This window comes from Vulpes lagopus, chromosome X (genome assembly GCF_018345385.1).
Source record: "Vulpes lagopus strain Blue_001 chromosome X, ASM1834538v1, whole genome shotgun sequence".
In the NCBI taxonomy this organism is placed as follows: Eukaryota; Metazoa; Chordata; class Mammalia; order Carnivora; family Canidae; genus Vulpes; species Vulpes lagopus.
Genome location: NC_054848.1, coordinates 100,041,041 through 100,049,539, shown reverse-complemented (window position 1 = coordinate 100,049,539; position 8,499 = coordinate 100,041,041).

Sequence of the window (8,499 nt, the reverse complement as noted above, 5' to 3'; positions counted from 1 at the left end):
GACTACTTTGATGAAAAGCAGTACCACAGGGCACTGTGTTCCTTTGCAACTAAAAGACCTTCTATACTATGCCCACTGTGGGTGGCCCAGCTGGGGAGATGATTAAATTTAGACATTAGATGGGAGTGATCAAGTACCTCTCACCACCTGTTCAGTGGTTTTCTTTAATTTCCAAATGCTACATTGGCTAGAATCCCTCTGTTTTAATTAATGGCTATTATGTGGCTGCTGAGTGAACTCCATTTCCAAAGGCCATCACTATTCATCACTGTTTTGAGTTAGATTAGATATATTTAGTATTGCTGGAGCTGCCATATTGATTGAGAAATCTAGAATGAAATTATGGGTGACAAGGCAAATGGTCATGCTTGTTTCAAATGCATGATTAATGTTTTCTTGAAGAAAGGAAACTGGAAATATTTCTGATGTACCTTGGGGGTTCTGGAGAACTTATCTCTTATGACATACTTTATTATCCTTCTGTCACTGAATTGCTCTGAATCTAAAAACTTTACTGCTCAAGAGGCTTAGAGTCAGACTTTTGTTTCAAATCATTGTTCTACCATTTACTAACTATGTAACTTTAGGCAATTGACTAAAATTATTTTCTAAGCTGTGAAATGAGAATAATAATAGTATTGATATAATATGGTTTTGTAAGGTATTAAATGAGATGATATTTCTAAATGTGTGGTGATATAAGGTCAGTATGTTAAAATTGCCAGTATGATTATAGAGATAGATAAAACTGAAATCGAACAACTTTGTTTCAGTGACCCACATTTTCATAATAGTAAGATCAAGTTTATCCTAGTATAGAAAATAGACCCTTGAAAGAAAGAGATGATGGGTGGGTAAATTTAGATAGAATGTAAGAGATAAGTAATACAAGTCTTATTCAAAAGATATTGTCTGGAGAAAGGTTTGGATATGGTATCTTATGGAGGCATTAGGTAGTCAGAAAGTATCATGAGGTCATATGTCATGAAGATTTGTGCCTAAAGGGAGATGAGTATAGAGAAGACCTAACAAATTCTATTATAAAGGGCTTTTAAAAGTCTAAAATATGTCATATTTTGGGGAGACATCAAGAACACTAGACTGGTATTTATGAGACCTGACAACTAGTCCTGACTCTGTTATTCAGTAGTTTTGTGACTATATACAAGTCACTTGATATCTCTAGACCATAATCTCTTCATCTGTAAAATGAATGTTAGACTAGACCAGGAGCTGGTAAATATGTTTCACAGCTCAACCTTGTTTTTTTTTTGTAAAACCTGCAAGATAATAATGGCTTTTAAAAGGCTGTTTTAAAAAAGACAAATATTTGAGGTGGTCCTTAAAGCCTAAAATATTTGCTATCTAGCTCTTTACAAAGTTTGCCAATCCTCAGAATAAATGACCAGGTAGGTCCTTTACAATGTTGACAGTCTATTATTGTATTCCTTGGTTGATTTATAATTGTTTGAATGGGCAGAGCATGTTTTATTTCTCTTTCAACTTTCACATTTACACCAAAATTTGTATAATCCATTGAATAATATATAGTTAGAATTAAAAAGGCCTTTAGAGTTCATTTCATCCACTCCTTTACTTTCAGATGAGGAAATTGAGGGTCAGAGAAGTTACTGTATAACAATCTCTTAAGTTATTAATGGCAGAACCAAGACCAAAACCTGGATCTTTTAATTTCTTATCTAGTCATTTTTGTATTACATTCTCATAATTCAATAGCAGTAATCTATAGAGCTTAAGACTTTTTCATCCCTTCCTTCTTTTACCCACCAAATCAACTCCTTTCGTTTTTGGTGCCACTATGTAAATATTGTTATCATCTCAATAGCTTACAAATATTGCTGTAAGAACATGACACTAATATGCAGATATGAAAAACTAAATATTTGGGGGATCCCTGGGTGGCGCAGCGGTTTGGCACCTGCCTTTGGCCCAGGGCGCAATCCTGGAGACCTGGGATCGAGTCCCATGTCGGGCTCCCGGTGCATGGAGCCTGCTTCTCCCTCTGCCTGTGTCTCTGCCTCTCTCTCTCTCTCTATCATAAATAAATAAAAAAAAGAAAAACTAAATATTTAAATTAAGTTGCTATCATATTGGTTTAAAATTTTTATTTATTCATGAGAGACACAGAGACACATAGGCAGAGGGAGAAGCAGGCTCCCTGGGGGGACCCTGATGTAGGACTTAATCCCAAGACCCTGGGATCATGACTTGAGCCAAAGGCAGATGCTCAACTACTGAGCCACTCAGATGCCCCTGTATCACATCAGTTTTATAGCTATCATTACAATATCTTATAATTTTGAGATAAAGTTTTGAACAGAATAAGGCTAAAGAAAGCTCATGGACTTTGAAGGTTAAAGGTTGCTTTGGTATGTGTTTATACTGACAAATAACAAGACAGCAAATATATATCACATTGAATTTTACACGGTGACAAAGAGAGCAGATTTAGCTCACATGAACTTCTCTGAGATCTGAACACTTCTTGCCCTAGAGAAAATAGCCCGGTAGAAAAATTAAGGAGAGGTTAACCTGGAGGGAGCTATTGAGAGCATAGTTAGTCTCATCTAAAGTCACCATTTTTGGGCAACCCCGGTGGCTCAGCGGTTTAGCGCCCCCTTCAGCCCAGGGTGTGATCCTAGAGACCCCGGATTGAGTCCCATGTCAGGCTCCCTGCATGGAGCCTGCTTCTCCCTCTGCCTGTGTCTCTGCCTCTCTCTCTGTGTGTCTCTCATGAATAAATAAATAAAATCTTTAAAAAAATAAAGTCACCATTTTCCTATGAAACCACCAAATTTCATTCCTATTTTAGCTTGTTAGATGTCAAGTTAATAGCTTTTGGGAGAACTAATGTGAGGCATATGTTCAAAATTCTAGAGATGTCACAAGTGAAATCATGTTACCTTCATAAGATTTTAAGGTTCTTGAGAGCAGAAACAATGCCTTCTTAATACTGTATCCCATAGCACATGCTTTCACTTAGTTCTTGTTTTATATTTGTTGAGTTGAAGTCCATGCAAGTGCAGTACAGAAGGCTTCCCCATAGGGCCTACCTCATTCCTTCCAGCTCTATTTACAATTCTAATTCTCTTGAAAACTCCTGGAATACCTACAACTCTCATTGATCCCTCCCCATCTTCATTTTTTGTCTTTTGCTCAAAAGAGTTGATATCTTGGTGCCTCATCTATAAAATGAAGGAGTTAAATGAGGTGATCACTCAGCGCTTTTTCCAGTTGTGTCATTTGGTGACTAGTTAGTCCCTTTCTAAGTATAAGATATTAGTCAATTTGTGAGCTAAATCTAGCCCAAATGTGTTTTTGTACTGCCTGCAATCAAAGAGTATGTTTTTCACATTTTAAAGGTTTATATAAACAAAACAGTAAGAATATACAGTAGAGACCTATATGGTACACAAAGCCTGAGTATTTACCATCTGGCCACAAGCAGGAAAAGTTTGCTGACCACTGGCATAAGGGAAATGACCACAGTCTCTGGTCTCTGTCCATTTAACAGCTCCATCACCTAAGGTATATTTTGTCATTTTCTGTGCTTCAGTTTCTTTTTCTATAAAATGAAGATAACAAGAATACCTGCAACTATGGTTGTTGTGAAGATTAAATAAATTTATATTAAAAAATTTAAAAAGGTTCCTGCCATAGAATCTTTCTCAGTAAATGTTAGCTGTTAGCATTCTGTATTTCCTTGTAAGAGGTAATCAGCTAGTTGAAGAGAAGGAGTTTATGGAGGGCAAGTAAGATGACATTGAACCATGACATTTTAGAATTGGAATGGAACTCAAACACCATCTAATCAGCTCATTTTTATTAAATATGGTATAACTGAGACACAGGGAAATCAAGTAGTTTGTCCAAAATCATATAGTTTTTGACCTGAGCTTGTACACTTTTCTTTTATCAGAGTCACATAATGATTCTTAACCCTAGATCTTGGATCATGGGCTCATTTATTTTTATCTCTTTGGTTTTTTTTTGTTTTGTTTTGTTTAAAGATTTATTTATTTATGATAGACATAGAGAGAGAGAGAGAGAGGCAGAGACACAGGAGGAGGGAGAGGCAGGCTCCATGCCAGGAGCCCGATGTGGGACTCGATCCCGGGACTCCAGGATCCTGCCCTGGGCCAAAGGCAGGCGCTAAACCGCTGAGCCACCCAGGGATCCCCTATCTCTTTATTTTGAAATAAATTCAGACTTACGGAAAAGTTGCAAAAGTAGTACAAAAGTTTCCATGATACCCTTTACTCAGATTTCCCAAATGTTGACATTTTACTGCATTTGTTCTCTCTAAATCTTTCTCTCTTCCTGTACATAGGTACATAAAGACTTTTTTTCCCCTCAAACTGAAAGTAAGTTATGATGTCCATTTACCCCTAAAACTTAAGTTTGTGTTTACTAACATCAAGGGCAATCTCTTATATAACCACAGTACAATTATCAAAATAAAAAAAATAAATACTGACACAGGATTATTTAATCTATAATCCTTATTCAGTGTTGCTGATTGTCTCACTAATGTCCTTTGTAATAAAAACATTTCTTGGTTGGTTCCTTGAGGGTACAAATTTAGTTTTTAATGGGGAACTTGTCCCCAGTAGTTTTTAAGATTCCCTAATGAACTGTCTTTCTAAACTCCTCAACATGCTGACTCCATGCTTTTTATGGACGGAGATGAATTTCCTTTGAAATATCTTTTTTTTTTCTTTGTCTTCATCAATCCAAAGTGGTCAGCAAGATACAAGTAACATTTCCTTATAGGCTAGCGGAAGCCATTAGCAAAAGTGACATGTTCCTGGGCTTTTAAGTGGTTCTGTATAGTGTGGTCCAACACTTAGATGAATGGTTATTCATATTTAAACCTCAGAGTGAAAATGAAGTAAGAATTTGGCACATTTTACTTCTGCTGGAAGCAGACAAATAAAACTCATACAATCAAGGCTTAAATCAAATCTGTTTTAGTTCCTTAGCAAACATGAGGCAGTACCAGTTGTTAGAACACTTTCGGAGGTTTGTCTGAGTCTGATGTAAATGGGGATGTGTAAGAGAAAGGCCCCCTTTTGCATATGTCTTTGATTTATCTTATTTAGCCATATTCCAATTGGAAATATTTAAGTCTACTATTGTTTATTAAGACAAATGGGAAAAGTACACCTATGTCTTATTCTAGCATGGCCATGGGAGCCCATTATGAAGCATCACATTATACTATAAACAGGTTCCTTTGATTTGTTGGGTAAAAACCTTTGAGAGGGGTTCTCAGTGCTCCAATGTTATTCTGAATTAGCTTTACAAGGTACATCTTTCTAGTGGGGGTTCTTCTTGTCTTACAAATGCTATTTGTTTTACAATTATTTTTTAAGCAAAATAAGCTAAGATATTGCTGCTTTACAAGAAGCCTTTTCAATCATTAGTATTTGGTACTTCTTTGCTCAGTACCTGGTATTTTCTGCTCTTTTTAAAAAACAAACAAACCTTTTGTTTGTAAAATATAATAGACACAGAAGAGTGTACAAAATCCAGAGCTTATGTAAACACTCACATGTAACTACCACAAAGTTCATACCAAGAGATTAAAGACCACCATGCTCTCCAGAAGCCACCTTGCACTCTTTCCAATAGCTCATTCCTCCTTACAGATGACCATTATCCTAACATTTATGATCATTACTTCCTTAATTTTCTTTATAGTTTTACCATCTGAATTTTATAATCCTAAAGTCTATAGTATTGCCTATTTTGGAACTCTATATAAATGGAATTATACATTATCTATTCTTTAGTGTCTTTTTTCTCAATTATGTTTTTGAGATTCATCCATGTTGTGTGTGTAGTTTGTTCTTTTTTGTTGTTTTTTGGTGAGTATACCACATTCTCCTACAGTAAGTAGATATTGACTTCCTTCCATCTTTAGCTATTATCAATAATGCTTCTGTTGTATAATTGCATGCATTTCTATAATACACATACTTAAGTGTGAGAATTATGGGGTCGTGGGTAGGGCCATTATATCCTGGTTTGTTTAATTCAGTTCTTGTTAATACCTAAGACGGTATCTTAGCTGCTGTTCTTGCAGCATAGCCTTCTATTCCTAGGTCTGTAGGGAAAGATAAGAAAGCTATTCAGGCATCAATTAGATGCAGTAAGGAAACCAAAACAGTTTGGCCAGACTGAATAGTGAATTGCGGTAACAATTAAAGGATGTTACTGAAGAGAGAATTTCTCTGGAGGTTTCAACTGGAACAGCTTTGACCATTCTCTCATCTATAAGCCAATTGCTATAAATTGTGAATGTACCCATTCTTAAGCAGTTTTAGTTTCAAGAAAATTTGGAGACCTAAACATTTAGCCTAATGCTTAATTCAACATTAAATTTTATGATTCTATTTTGCCTTGTATGTTCACCTCCATTTAAGTATCTTTTATTTTTAATTTCACAATAAAAGGGTCAGGATGAAAAAAAATCCTATTGTCCTATAATTATTCTTAGTACCCCATTTCATTCTCAAAATCTCTTTGTTTGAATGATGAACTAGAACATCATAATCATGGGATATATTTTGAAGGTTAAAATTTAAGATAGTTCAAATTTAAGATAATGCCAAGTGATTTTTCAACGTAGTTATACCAATTTACATCCATTACCAGTAATGTGATATTTTCTGTTGCTCCTCATCTTCAATGCATGTTTCATTCAGTCTTTTTAATTTTAGCTCTTCTGGTGTGTATGTGGCAATATTCCATTATGATTTTAATTTTAATTTCCTTGATTACAATTGAGATTGAGTACTTTTTCAAACATTTATTAGTTATTTGGATTTTTGCTTTGTGTTTGTGTATATGTGAGAATTATTTGAGTTCTGTCACTTTTGCTTTGTATATTAATGACTGTATTATTTATTGATACATTTAGACTTGTTATATTACTTGTTATTGTTCTTATCTGTAATGTTCTTTGCATAAACATCTATTGTATTTGCTGATAATAAAGCTATATCTACTTCCTATTGGTTATTGTTTGAATGCTATATCTTTTCTAATCATTTTACTTTCATTAGTTCTGTATCTTTATGTTTTGGGTATGCATCTTGTACATAGCATATAAGTGTTTTAATACAGTCTATGAGTCTTTTTCTTTTAATTGATATGTTGAACTCATTGACAAGTAACTGTAAAAACTGATACATTTAGATTTAAATCCATTATCTTACCGTATGCTTTTTTATTTATTTTTCCTGTTGTATTTTCAATTTTCTTTCATTCTTAAACATACTTTGTGTTGATTGATTTCTTTATTCTTATTTTCCCTTGGTATTTATATATTATTTTGTTATTCTATAGATAATTAACTTAGAAATTATAATATTCAACCTTGACTTACTTTACTGTAGTAAGGATAATTGAGATTTATCCTCTTAAAAATGTAAGTGTACATCATTATTGACTATCAGTACAATTTTGTGCATATTTGTAGAGATAATTCATCTTGCTTGGCTAAAATTTTATGTCCATTGACTAGTAATTTCCCATTTATCTCTGCCTTCAGTCACTGGTAGCCATTGCACTCTTTTATCAGAGTCACATAATTTATTCCTAAGTATTTTATTGTTTTTTATGCTATTTTAAATGGAATTATTTTCCATATTTCTTTTTCAGATAGTTGTTAGTATATAGAAACACAAATGATTTTATATGTTGATTTTGTATCCTGCGATGTTACTGACTTTATTAGTTCTAACAGTTTTTTGATGACATCTTTTTGGGTTTTCAAATATATAAGATCATGTTACCTATAAACAGACAATTTTAATTCTTTCTTTCTAGGTTTGGATACCATTTATTTTTTTTTCTTGCCCAATTGCTCTGGATTGGACTTCTAGTACTATGTTGAATCAGAATGGTGAGGGTAGGCACCCTTCTTTAGTTCCTGATGTTAGAACACTTTCAGTCTTTTACCACTGAATACAATGCAGGCTATGGACTTGCTATATATGGTTTTTATTATGTTGTGTTTCTTCAATACCAATTTTGTTGAGATTTTATCATGAAAAAATGTTGAAGTTTGTCATATGTTTTTTCTGCATCTATTGAGATGATCATATGATTTTTGCCTTTCATTATGTTAATGCGGCATATGACATTTATTGATTTACATATGTTGAAATATGTGTGTACCTGAGGGATAAATATCAGTTGATCATGGTGTATAATCCTGTTAATGTGCTGATGAATTCAGTTAGCTATTTTGTTGAGAAATTTTGTATCTGTATTCATCAGGGATATTAGACTGCAGTTTTCATTTCCTGTAGTGTTCTTTTTTCAAAAAAAATATTTTTTTAAAATTTTTATTTATTTATGATAGTCACAGAGAGATAGAGAGAGAGGCAGAGACACAGGCAGAGGGAGAAGCAGGCTCCATGCACCGGGAGCCCGACGTGGGATTCGATCCCGGGTCTCCAGGATCGC